Consider the following 14,577-nt stretch of genomic DNA (forward strand, 5'->3'; position numbering starts at 1 on the left):
AATAAAAAAATTAATATTAAAAAAAAAAAAAAGAGCTCGACTGCTAACCAAAAGGTCAGCAGTTCGTATCCACCAGGCGCTCCTTGGAAACCCTATGAAGCAGTTCTACTCTGTCCTATAGGGTCGCTATGAGTTGGAATCGGCTCGACGGCAATGGTTTTTTTTTTGGGGGGGGTGTGTGGTGGTTACTAACCATTTGCACTATCCAGGGATTCCAATTAACATCTAAGATTCAATAAATCTTCAGTGAACACCTACTATGTGTCAGGCAGGCTCATAGACCTTGAGGCTACAAAGAGAAATGAAAATTAGGTTCTTCCACAGTCTAAGTGGTGGAGAAAGCTGTGAGAACACATTATGCCAATTTATAGTGCTGTGAGTGCCATCATAGATGTGACTTCGAAGGTCTACAGGAGCAGATCTTGGATCTGACTCAGATTGATAGCTGAGGATGGTTTCACTGAAGGAGCAACCCCAGGCGCTAACTCTAGGAAAGGCAGATTCACTGGGAAATTGAAAACAGCACCAGTCTGAATTGCTCTTGGGAGAAAACATTGCCAGCCCCAAACGTGTTACTTTATTTTGTAGCTGCAATGGCTTTAAAATCACGTATTCATTTTTCTTATCTTGTTCAAAAGGTCAATGAAATATTGTTGGACTTTTTTTGCACATGTATCTACTAGACACCTTTATCATACCCCCTCGCATACTCAATTCACTCCTTTAAATAATTTAAGGCTTAGAAATTGATTTTCTGAGACTTAGCCCAATGCAACTAATAATGTAGGAGACATAGATTTATATTCAAAGCTGCCAAACGATGCACAGAATAAGGTTCTGGATCCATCTTGCAGAGCCTAGACTGCTTCGTTTTCATACATATACTCACCAAGTTGTCAACTAAATAATTTTAAAATACTAAAGAAAAAACAGTTTAGAAGATAATAATTAAAAAAAAAAAAAAAACCCATTGCCGTCGAGTCGATTCTGACTCATAGTGACCCTACAGGACAGAGCAGAACTGCTCCAAAGGGTTTCCTAGGTTGTAATCTTTACAGAAGCAGACTGCCACATCTTTCTCCTGCGGAGCAGCTGGTGGGTTCCAACTGCCAACTTTCAGCTAGCTCTTAACCACTGAGGTCTTAACCACTAAGCCACCAGGGCTCCTTGAAGATAATAGACATAAAAATTAAACATATAACAGCTTGTTTTGAACCTAAAACTGAAAGGTGAAAAGTTATGTATTTCTGATGCTTATATATACAAAGTGATCGTAGTATCCATTATTAACAGACTTAGCTTGTTTTAAGTCGATTTCTTTGGAAATCTATTCCATTTAAAAAATTCTCATTTATGATATGAGCCCATATTACATTTAATACTAAAAACTGCCATCAGCAACTTTGATTCAATGGATGATAAACCGCATACAGAGCAGCAAACATAATGGAAATAATGTACATCCTCACGTGAAGCAATACAGAATCACACCTACATAAGCGCGCGCACAAAGGGATTATTAGAAAATCTAGAGGGCGCCGCGCAGACGGGAGCGCGCGGGCGGGAGCGCGCTTAAGGCCCGCCTCCGCCTTGGCCGCCACCGCCCAGAACACCTGGGTGGCTGCGGCCGGCAGCCAGAGCCATACCTGTGGCTGCTGCCAAGAGCAACAGGGGTCCTGGTTCCGCGTCCTCCTCGCACCCTGCGCTCCTCAAAGAGGAGCAAGAGAGAGAACCCCCACGGAGGTCAGAAATACACCTTCAGAAATGATCTTCAAATCTTGGCCGCAGTTTTTCCCCTTCCTCTGTGGGTCTGCAATTGGATTTTTGTTATGTTCTCAACTCTTAAGTATTTTGTTGGAAGAACAGAGTGACACCCAGCCTAAAATTCTTAATAATCATCTTCATGCCATGCCTTCAGATGGTGCTGGACAGAATTTTCTAGAAAGACAGATGACATTCGACACAAATGCTAGCAAACGTACAGGTGAGAACACGGATGTCTCTGAAAAACTCTATCAGGAAGTTAAAATCCTTTGCTGGGTTATGACAGGGCCTCAAAATCTGGAGAAAAGAGCCAAACACGTCAAAGCCACATGGACTCAGCATTGTAATAAAGTGTTATTTATGAGTTCAGAGGAAAATAAAGACTTCCCTACTGTGGGACTCAAAACCCAGGAAGGTAGACATCAACTATCCTGGAAAACAATCCGAGCCTTTCAGTATGTTCATGACCATTGCTTAGAAGAGGCAGATTGGTTTATGAAAGCAGATGATGACACATATGTCATACTAGACAATTTGAGATGGTTTCTTGCAAATTATGATCCCGAAGAACCTATCTACTTTGGGAGAAGATTTAGGCCCTTTGTAAAGCAGGGATACATGAGTGGTGGAGCAGGGTATGTGCTCAGCAAGGAAGCCTTAAAGAGGTTTGTGGCTGCATCTAAAATGAACATGTGTACACCTGGCATCCCCTTTGAAGACTTAGAACTGGGGATATGCATGGAAATCATAAAGGTACGAGCGGAAGATTCCAGAGATCCCACTGGAAAAGAAACATTTCATCCCCTTTTGCCAGAATACCACTTAATCAAAGGCTTTCTGCCCAGAAGGTTTTGGTACTGGAGATATAACTATTATCTGCCTGTAGAGGGTCCAGGTTGCTGTTCTGATTTTGCCATTTCTTTTCACAGTATTCCCGCGACATTGATGTATGAGTTAGAATACCTTGTTTATCATCTTCGTCCTTATGGTTATGTATACAGATATCAACCTGCCTTACCTGAGAGTCCACAAACAGGAAATAAGAAAAGCAAACAAAAAGGAAGATCCAGAATTAAACTTAGAAAGCCCTTGAAAGAAAACCATGTAAGAACAAAGATAAAGTTTCTTCCATTGCACTGGAGAAGGAACATTGCAGCTCTGTATAGGATGATGGGGGTCCCAGGAAGCAATTCTTTCTAAGTGAAATTTCCATATTAGAGATCTTTCCTGAGAATAACTGTAAAATGAGCTTTATCAGGAGCAGTGAAGTTTGTTAAAATGTGTTTTTGATACAGTGAAATATGTGTGTGTGTGTGTGTGTGTTTGATACAGTGATATATATATATACACATACATCTGAACTTGTGTGTGTGTGCATGTGTGTGTATATATATATATATATATGTTCTAAAAGGGATTTCTGGAAGAATTGACCTCTAAACTGAGACCTGAGTGGTGAGTAGAAGTTAGCTAGGTTAGGAGGAGAGAAGAGACTCTTCAAGAAGGGGAAGTAGCTTACGTGAAGACTTAGAGGTAAGAGAGATCGTGGAGCCAGGAGGAAATAAAAGGTCAACAGGACTGGAGCTTAGATTGTGTATAGACCAGGAATAAAGATGGAGAGGTATGCAGGAGCAAGGGACTAGAACACACGCTACATAGCATTAAGGAATATTAAGAACAACAGAAAGCCTTTCAGATGTGTGTTTTGCAGGGCTCCCTCTGCGAAGAATGGACTGGAGGACGCAGGAGAGGCAGGAGTATGGCTTGGAGAGATTGTGGCCATGGAGATGGAATAAAGATGATGAGGCTCACTTGCACCTAGAGGAAGAATTGCTTAGGCCTGTTGAGAGGCTGGACATGAAAAGTGAGGAGTCAGAGAGAGTGAGGAATCAAAGTTGATTCCCAGATTTCTGATTTAGGTAACTGAGTTGCATGGTGGTGCCATTCACTAAGAAAGGGATAGTCAAGGGAAGAGCTGTTGTGGTTTGGATGGGGTAAGATTTAGACAAGTTGAGTTTGAGATACCCATGAGCCATCCAAGTAGCAGTGTGCAGTAAGAGCTGGATCTGTGGACCTGAAGCTCGGGAGACGAGCCTGGGGTGGAGGTGGAGACCTGGGAGCCCTCAGATTACAGTTGGTGATTGAAGTCCTGAGACTGCGTGATGTTTTCCTAGCAGAATATATGTTGTAAGACAAGAAAAGAGCTAGAAGGAACCCTAAACACCACCATAAATTTTGATGTTCAGAGAAAGATTATCCTATATCTTAACTCCATGACTCTAGAAAATAATGGACATGATGTGGGCCTCACTGATGATCTAAAGCTAAGTTACATGCTAATACTTTATAGGGGCTTGAAGTGTCATATAAGCAGTATGTACAAGAGAAAAATAGAAGTCGGGGAGCAAAGGAGGGAAAGCAAACACACGGTGGTGCATTACCCTTCTAGCCAAAGCCTCTCAAGAAACACAGCCTCGTGTTTAGTCACAGGACATCTCTAACCAGTAATCAGTTGCCATTGAGTAGACTCCAACTCATGATGATCCCGTGTGTGTCAGAGTAGAATTGAGCTCCATAGGGTTTTTAATGCTACTTTTTGGAAGTAGATTGCCAGGCCTTTTTTCTGAGGCACTTCTGGGTAAACTCAAACCTCCAACCTTTTGGTTGACAGCCAAGTGTATTAACCATTTGCACCAACCATGGTCTCAGAGGACATCTCGAGAGACCATATAGAACCACTGCCCTTGTCAGGATGTGGAAGTGTGTGCAGTTTGTTTTATAGCTCTTTGCTCATAGAGTACTAACTTCCCTGCACTTCCCGGCTGGGCTAACCGCCCCTCCCAAGCAGACACTGTGGAAGCCAAAGCCTCCTGGGTCTAGTCTGGGTGCTAGAATTTTTTAATGCTTCTTCAGCTATGGGCACAATGGAGGGGGTTTGCATAAACCCAACCCATGGGGACCTTGAGACAGATGGCAGTGTCAAGAGATGCCTCACTGGCAACAGAAGCTGGAGTTTTGCAAATGAAGACATGATGTGGGCCTCACCAATGGTCTGAACAAATTTGGGGTAATGAATGTTTGGTTTCCTAGAGCTACCATAACAAAATACCACAAACTGAGTAGCTTATAAGAACAGAAATTGATTGTCTCACAGTATTGGAGACTGGAAGCGCAAGACGAGGGTGTCAGCCATGTTGATTTTTTCCGAGGCTTTGCGGAAGAATCTGTTCCATGCCTCTCTTTTAGCTTCTGGTGGCTCCAAGTGGTCCTTGGCTTGTAGCTATGGTGTCACATGGCATCTTCCTCTGTATCCCTGTCTCTGTGGGTTTTCTTCTCTTTTATAAGGACACCAGTCACATAGGATTAGGACACATCCGTGTAATAACCCAATTGATAGCATCCTTAAAGACGCTGTTTCCAGGGTCACATTCACAGGTATAGGGGTTACAACTTCAATATATCTTTTGTGTGGGACATACTTCAATTCAGTGACTAACCTAGATCTTGTATAGTCTGCAGAGAAGACTGAAAAGGAATAGTAAGAGAAGTGGGGGTCGGGGGGGGAACAAAATGATAGCAAAGATCACAAGACGAGAGTGTTTAAGAATGGGCCATCAGTGTCAAATTTTCTGTCAAGTCAAATAAAATAAAAACTGAAGTGGGTATATGTGAATTCCTTGTGCTTCTTGTAATGCACTTTAGTTTTCCTTTGGAAATCACATCTCTCCTTTCCTAGTTCATTTGGTTTGAGGTAAGTTAACCCCACCCAATGGTTCCTGGAGTTAGTATGCAGCTCAGGTGCAAAGGTTGAGCATGCGATCTCCTTGATCACAGGAAGGCGTGTGACCCAACCAGGCCAGTGGGACTCCATGCCCTGGATTTTGCTGAGAGGATTGATAAAGGACTTTAAGCCTAGTTTTTTAAATCATGTGAACCAGTAAATGCCCTTTCTTTTTTTAAGTTAGTTTGAGTTATGTTTCTGTCATCCTGTCACTTCTGTCAGGCAATCTCCCAGTTACTACAGAGGCAGAGAAGTGTCCATGGAATTTGATTACAGAGACTTTTTTGACCTTGGTGAGGATTGTTTCAGTGGATGGGAGCTGGCAGAAGCTGATATTATTCTCACTACCTCTTTATCCTCTTTCCTCAACCTGTAAAATGCTGTTCCATTGACTTGTGAAAGGACTGAGAAAGCAAAGTTTAGAGCACCTGCAAGAGGAAGCAGAAATGAAAAATGCAGTGTGCTCGGCAACTTGGAGCTTTTTCTCTGCATCTCACCTGGGGGTAGATGGTTTGCCCCTTTCTGAGCTCTAAAGTCTCACCAGAACATAACAAATCTCCCATGAGTGCTAAAGATTGGAAAGTCTCATTAATAAAGAAATAAATTTTACCTTAATTTTATATTTCCCCGGTATCTAATCCTATGCCAGGTACATAAAAAATAAATAAAAATCAAACCCATTGCTGTCAATTCCAACTCATGGCAACCCTATGTGTTACAGAGTAGAACTAAGCTCCATAGGGTTTTCTGGGCTTTAATCTTTAGAGAAGCAGATTGTCAGGTCTTTCTTCCATGGCACCACTGGGTGGGTTCGAATTGCCAACCTTGCAGTTAGTACTTGAGTGCATACCATTTGCACCAACCAGGGACCAAAGTGCCAGATATGTTTAAAAAAAATTTTTTAAATAATTGCTGTCAAGTCAATTCCAGCTCATTATGACCCCATGTGTGCAGAGTAGAACTGCTTCTTAGGGTTTTCAAGGCTGTGACCTTTCAGAAGCAGATCACCAAGCCTTTCTTTCAAGGCACCTCTGGGTAGGTTCAAGTTACCAATCTTTCAATTAGTAGTTGCGTGTTTAACTGTTTGTGGCACCCTCGGACTCCACCATGTACATAGCGAATATTAATTATGTACAAGTTGACTTGAGACCCCTGACCAACCTGAGCAAGGAGCTGCCCACAGGAGTTGCACAATCTGGAGCCTTCCCAGAAGATAGTGTCCTTCTTATGGGTGAACAATATTATATTTTGCTTAAATTTCCAAGGTCTGATCACTCTTGAGACTACTGATGCAGAAGTTTTTATATTAATTCTACGATCCTTTCCTTATCTCAACGCTTTTCCTTTGATAAGATGGTAACAGATGTGTTACCCAAACATCAGGTTTCCTTCACAAGATTTCTCACATCCACTCCTTCAATCCCATTCAAGTTATATTCCCAGATTCAGGTGCTCACTATCTATAACTGGCCTTCCCTCCTCCTCCTCCCCCCACCCCGTTTCCATTGAGTGGATTTCAACTCGTGGTGACCCCATGCATGTCAGAGTAGAACTGTGCTCCATAGGGGTTTCAGTGGCTGGTTTTTCAGAAGTAGAACTCCAGGATTTTCTTTCTAGGTGCCTCTGGATGGACTTGAACCTCCAACCTCTTGGTTGACAGCCAAGTACATTAACCATTTGCACTACCCAGGGACTCCATCACTAGCTTAGAATAAACAAACAACATCCTAATTGGTCTTAGTGCCTCTAGTCACTATCTTCTCTTATCCATCATCATATGCTTTATTATAAGGCTAATAATTTCATAAATTCATTGAATGTTAGGGCCTTAGTTAAGGCAGAGATATTGAGTGGCACATATTTATGATATGAAGAAGAACGTGGCATCAAAATTGGATGAAGACTTGTTAACAACCTGCGATTTGCAGATGACACAACCTTGCTTGCTGAAAGCAAAGAAGACTTGAAGCACTCACTGATGAAGCCTTCAGTATGAATTACACCTCAACATAAAAAAAAAAATCCTCGCAACTAGAGAAATAAGCAACATCGTGATAAATAGAAAAGATTAAAGTTGTCAAGCATTTCATTTTACTTGGATCCACAATTAATGCCCATGGAAGCAGCAGTCAAGAAAACAAATGGGAAAATCTGCTGAGGACTAAGGTGCGCCTGACCCAAGCCATGGTGTTTTCAATTGCCTCATAGGTATGCGAAAGCTAGACAATGAATAAGGAAGACCAGAGAAAAATTGATGCCTTTGAATTATGGTGTTGGCAAAAAATATTGAATATACTATGGACTGCCAGAAGAACGAACAAATCTGTCTTGGAAGAAGTACAGCCAGAATGCTTCTTAGGAGCTAGGATGGCAAGACTTCATCTCATGTAGTTTGGACATGTTATCAGGAGGGACCAGTCCCTGCAGAAGGACATCATGCTTGGTAAAGCAGAGGGTCAGCAAAAAAGAGGAAGACCCTCAATGAGATGTGTCTTAGTCATCTAGTGCTGCTATAACAGAAACACCACAAGTGGATAGTTTTAATGAAGAGAAGTTTATTTCCTCACAGTTAAAGTAGGTTAAAAGTCCAAATTCAGGGCATCAGCTCCAGGAGAATGCTTTTCTTCTCTGTCAGCCTTCTTCTCCTCAGTGTTCCCCCAGACTAGGAGCTTCTCTGCGCAGGGACCCCGGTCCAAAGGACACGCTCTGCTCCTGGCACTGCTTTCTTGATGGTATGAGGTCCCCAACTCTCTGCTTGCTTCCCTTTCCTTTTATCTCTTGAAAGATAAAAAGTGGTGCAGGCCACACCCCAGGGAAACTCCCTTTACATTGGATCAAGGATGTGACCTGGGTAAAGATGGTGTTACAATCCCACCCTAATCCTCTTTAACATGAAATTACAATCACAAAATGGAGGCCAACCACACAATTCTGGGAATCATGGCCCAGCCAAATTGATACACACATTTTTGGGGGGACATAATTCAAACCATGACAAGATGGATTGACACAGTGGCTGCAACAATGGGCTCAAGCTAGCAATGACTATGAAGATGGCCCAGGACCAGGCAGTGTTTCCTTCCATTGTACGTAGGGTCACCATGAATTGGAAAAAAGTCAACGATGCCTAACAACATATCTGCAGAGTGTTTGTACTTCTGTTACAGCACTCAGGATACCCTTGCTTTTTACTACAATCAGTTGTAAGGATCTGTGTCTATCTGTATATTGTCAGTCATCCCTAAACGACAGTACATTTTTTGAGATTGGAGGATGATGATTCACTGGACCTCAACTCATGTATAGTAGCACAAGGAAATTACATGGAGACAGAGTTCCTTAAACCAGCATATGGAAGATGGTTACTGAGTTCTAAATTAACCATTGGAAACATGGGCTAAGAATTGCAATTGTTCTGCTATTATTTTCTTTCATGGACCTGGTGAAGATGGACTCTTTAGTCCTGGTACCACATTTTTATTAAATTCAACAACAGTGTGTTTAGATCGTGAAAAATTGATAGGAGCACAACTAAGGATGACAATTGACTGAAATATTTTCTTTAAAGAGAAAATTCTTTTTTGCAATGTCCTTTTCTGCTTTGCAAGGTCTTAATTGAGACTTTACACTCTTTCAGGGAGAATAAAACTCAGAGAATATCTATGATATCTAGGTAAACAATAATATACATATATTTAGCATTAAAATTCATTTGAATATATTTTCTGATTTCCCATCTGCACCTGCAAAAAATAATTCATTGCTGAAAGGAAAAGGGAATGCATTTGCAAGAATAATTTCCTCGGGGAAAAGCGGGTTTTTCAGAACAACTTTTATGTGCTTTAGTTTTTGTCAACTTATAACATGTGAGTTAATTTTTATTCATATTTTTATAATAAAGAAATGTTACATTATTTTTAAATACCTCTTTATCATATGAACTGCTGAAGAAAGAGCACTCAGGAGTAAACTATAACAGGAAATTTTAAATCTCACTTTGGATCATTTTCCCTAATCCTCTAACATTCATCACTAATTAGCAGTGGAAACTCTGGTAGCATAGTGGTTAAGAGCTATGGCTGCTACCCAAAAGGTTGGCAGTTCAAATCACCAGGCGCTCCTTGGAAATCCTATGGGGCAGTTCTACTCTGTCCTATAGTGTCACTATGAGTTGGAAATGACTCGACGGCAATGGGTTTGGTTGTTGTTTTTTTTGGAATTAGCAGTGGAAGTGAACTCTCTTCCTCATGGAAGGTTTGGAATGAATATTTCTTCACAGTTTTCAAATTTTCATGGTGGCTTAGTAATGACATCTCATTCTGCTTTGTTTTTCTTTCTTCTTTTCTATAATGTAAGTTGGGCCTTCAGTGTTAAGAATAATTATCCAAATTTTCACTAGCACAAGTCAGCGTTCGGTTGGTTGGTGTGCAATCCAAAAGCTCTTCTCACCCTTTTCACCCTACAGCTTAGTTTCAGGCACTGCCAGACATACACAGAACTAATGTTATTGCTCAAGAGAGATAAAAGCTGTTTAGAAGGGTAAGGGAATCTTCTGATCCAAAAATAAGCTCTAAAACCATTGTTTTCCCTTTTTAATCAGGCTATTTGAAAAGTATTTCTGAGAATGTTTGGAAGAGGTTGGTTACATGGGATAATGAGGGGTGGCCTGATATATGCCAATCCCTGGTTCTTCGTTTAGAATTATCCTGGTAGAATAGAGTGAATGTTGAGTATCACACTACCATTTTGGTGGCAATTACTATACGCCAGACCTCTGCCGAGCACTTTTCACACATATTATGGATTGAATTGTGCCCCCCCCAATAATATATATATTAAAATCTTTCCCCCTATACCTATAAATAGGAGCCCTGGTTAACAGGGCTTAACACAACAGTTAAGTTCTTGGTTGCTAACTGAAAAGTTAGGGATTTGAACCCACCCAGTGGCTCCATGGGAGAAGGACCTGGCAATCTGCTCCCATAAAGATTATAGCCTGGAAAACCTTATGAAGCAGTCTTACTCTGTTACATGGGGTCACTATGTGTCGAAATTGACTCCATGACACCTAACAACAACAATCCTGTAAATATGATCCTGTTTGGAAATAAGATTTTCTTTATTATATTAATTACATCATACCCAAGTAGGGTAGGTTCTAAATCTAATCACTTCTGAGTTATAAAAAGAGCAGAATGGACAGACACACATAGAGAGAAGAGGAAGACAGACAACAGAGACAGATACATCTACAAGGATTGCTGGCAGCTACTAGAAGCTAAAATACACAAGAAAAGACCTCCCCTAGAGCCCCCCCTGAATTGGGATTTCTAATCTTCTGAACTATAAAAAAATAAATTTCTGTTCTTTAAAGCCATCCACTTACAGTATTTGCGTTACAGCAGCACTAAGATATTATATTTTTATGTTGTTCCAAATAGCCGAGTGAGGTAGGTAGGATTATTGTATACCTCTTTACAAAGAAGGAAACTGAGTCATGGTTTTGCAGCTGAAGAGTCCAGGCCAAACACAAAGGATCAAAAATTAGAATCTCTTTATATTTTTCAACAGCCACAATGGAAGATAGAGGTCAGTGGTGGAATGTCTTCAAAATTTGACAGGAAAAAGAATACCCTACTTAAATTATGGAGCCCTGGTGTCACAGTGGTTAAGAGCTCAAGCTGCGAACCAAAAGGTTTGCAATTCAAATCCACCAGCTACTCCTCGGAAGCCCTATGGGCAGTTCTACTCTGTCCTGTAGGGTTGCTATGAATTGGAATCAACTCGATGACAAAGGGTTTGGTGTTTGGGTTTTATCATGTTGGAAAAGATTAAGAAAAATTATATGAGTTTATACTGTTGCAAGTATTCTTATATTCTTGGTAGTAGAAAAAATTATAGTGTATGCTTTCCACAAATAAGTTTGGCAACATGTATCAGGAGTCTTTTTTGTTTGTTCCATCTCAGGGAGTTTTTCTTAAGGAAATAATCTGAAATACAGAAAAACTATAAGCACAAATTTATTTTTGGCACTACCTATATTATTGAAAGGAGCCCTGGTGGCACAGTGGTTAAGAGCTGAAGCTGCTAACCAAAGGGTCAGCAGTTTGAATCCATCAGCCACTCCTTAGAAACCCTATGGGGCAGTTCTACTCTATTCTATAGGGTCACTATGAGTCAGAATCGACTTGACCACAATGAGTTTGGTTTTTGTTTGGTTTACTTAAACTATATGTCAAGCCCAACTATGAATCAACCAAAAGCAGAATTAGGACATTTTCAAACGAGAAAGATCTCAAAAACCACTTTTTCTTAAGAAGCTGTGGTTTAATAAAAGAGAGAAAAGTGAGAACAGAAAAGAAAAAGAGGAACTCATGGAATACAGGTAGCAGGAGATGGCAAACAGCAGAGCAGGCCGGTAATCCCTGGATTATGGTGATCCTGGATTGCGCCATGCACAGGAGTGGAGAGCAGGGTCCAGAATGAAGCAGGTCTGAAAACCAGTACCCAAGGATAGTGCAGGGTTTCAAATCTGCAGTCACCCTTTCCTCTACAACATTTATATATGGCAAAATAAAGACTTTGAACTAGGGATGGTAAGGGAGAAATGAGGAGACAAAAAATGAACGCAGAGAGGCTGATGGCTTGGAGCCCATAATACCAAGTCTACTGTTTTCAAACTCCGGTGGCTTTTGGTGGGAGAGTGAGTAAAGAGGAATTGACTGGCTTGAATATACTATATTTTGATATATTCCTTTGAATCTAGTTTACATAAGCATTGTTATGAATTGAATCGCACCCTCCAAAAAGATATGTTGATGTCCTAACACCTAGTACCTGTGAACATGACCTTGTTTGGAAATAGAGTCTTTGAAGATGTTATCAGTTAAGTTAACTTGAGGTCATACTAGAGTAGCATGGGTCCTAATCCAACCTGAGTGATGTCCTTATAAAGAGGAGAAGAGACACAGAGAGACGGATGGAGGAATGATGGACATGGGATGGCAGAGTTATGATGCAGATGCAAGCTGGAATTCCTGAAGCTACCAGAAACTGCAAAAAATAAGGAAGGAACTTCCCTAGAGCCTTTAGAGAAAATATGGCCCTGCTGACACCCTGAATTCAAAATAGTAACCTCCAGAATTATAACACTATAAATTTCTGTTCTTATAATCCACCCAATTTGTGGTATCTTGTTACAGCAGCCCTAGAAAATTAATATATGCCTCATATGATAATCTGTCCCACTTGGTTTTAGCCTGTTCCCAAGCATATGCAAAAAAGCAAGGACTTTCATAAATGAACTAGAAATCTCACTCATACCAACTTTGTATTCAATCTCCATCTCTTAATTGCTCACAATTCATCTTAAAGATTGAAATACGAATGAACATGAAAAAAAAATGTTTAAAATTGAATTATCAACCCCTTAGTACCATGAGGAGCCTTGGTGACTCAGTGGTTGAGAACTTGGCTGTTAACCAAAAAGTCAGCAGTTCAAATCCACCAGTGCTCCTTGAAAATTCTATGGAGCAGTTCTACTCTGTCCTATAGGGTCACTATGAGTCAGAATTGACTTGGTGGCAATGGGTTAGTACCATGAAGGCAGGGTCTTTGTCTTTCCTTTCCACCGCTCTCCTTTTCACACCTGGAACAGTCCCTGCCTCATGTAGGCTCTTGGAAAATATTTGTTGAGTGAATAAAGGATGGATGAATCAATGAATGAGTAGAGTCAACTTTTGGTATATTCAGTAAACTGGGCTTCTGGGGTGGTCCCATAGAAAGAGCAGTAGACTAGGAAGCAGGGCATCTGAGATCAGCTCCAGAGTCTGTCATTTTCAGTATAAAAGTCTGACTCACTGCCTGAAGTTCCTCATTTACCAAATGAGAATAAAATTACCTAAACCATCTACTTCAGAAAGTATCAAATAGAGAAATAGGAAAGTGATTTATAAACTGTAAACTTCCAAATAACCAAAATGTGTGGAAATAAAAAAGAAATATTTGAAAATAATGCAGATCTCTTAGTCCATCTCAGCTGTACACGTGCCTCTGTGTGTAGTGACCACCTCCTATTTACCACATTGATGAAGGAGACATCCCCTGCCTTAAACAGTACAAGATGGCTGAACATGACACTTGACACTGGATGAGATTGAATCAGTATATTAGTCACATATACTCACAGACCAGGGGAGGAAGGCACCACACACCATGCAGGACCACATGGACATTGCAGTTGGGAACACAGTGAACAAGCAGGGGCTATGGCGAGTCAGGTTTTGTAGTAACAAGAGGGAGGAGTGCCCTCTGGGTCCCACAGGATGATGTGATTGGCTCTATTGACTAGTTTCTCTGGTTGGCAGAGAAGTGAAACAGGCTGAGGAGCAGGTGGAGTGTAGCTGGTCTGGCTGATAGGGGAACTAGCTGAGAGGGGAATCTTTCCCAATGGGAGGCTGGGAGAGGGAAGACATTTCTGGCAAGAACAAATGAACTCGTGGTTAGGTCTTTGGGGTCCTCTGAGATTCAATGATGTCAAGTCATCACTTGAAATTTCAGGTCTTACAATACATATAGCCAGCTTTTAACTATTTGTATCAATAAAAGGCAAGTGTTTACATTTGACTTTGCAATCAAACTTGAATCTGCTGCACATAGTATTCTGCAGGCATATACTGCAGTACTGAATTGGTGGTGATCAGGGCAATAGCTACTTGATCTTTCCATGACACAGATTCTCTTCCCAGGAAAGAGGACTTCCCTTAGCAGATATGATGCAGGATATACTAAACCTGACATATAACTTATCATTTGACATAAATAAGCTTAACAGTTAGGATGAAGTACAGGGTTCTTCAGTAAACTTCAGTAACAAGCTCTGTGCTTATTTCATTGCTTTTTTGGCAGGAGACATTGGTTGAGTTTATCATCGAGGAATTGAGACTGGATTTTTATGGTTTTAATGTATTGCTTTTTCAGCATGTTTTATATGTAAAAGAGGTTTCCTCGTTACAGATATTTTAATGGTCTGT

At 40.8% G+C, this 14,577-nt stretch overlaps 1 pseudogene; it reads left to right on the plus strand.

Moving 5' to 3' along the window:
* The first annotated feature begins 1,764 nt into the window (after positions 1-1,764).
* LOC101348336 (glycoprotein-N-acetylgalactosamine 3-beta-galactosyltransferase 1 pseudogene) lies at positions 1,765-2,857 on the plus strand (annotated as a pseudogene).
* Positions 2,858-14,577: the final 11,720 nt, after the last annotated feature.

The sequence above is a fragment of the Trichechus manatus genome, unplaced genomic scaffold (genome assembly GCF_000243295.1).
Source record: "Trichechus manatus latirostris isolate Lorelei unplaced genomic scaffold, TriManLat1.0 scaffold00018, whole genome shotgun sequence".
Lineage (NCBI taxonomy): Eukaryota > Metazoa > Chordata > Mammalia > Sirenia > Trichechidae > Trichechus > Trichechus manatus.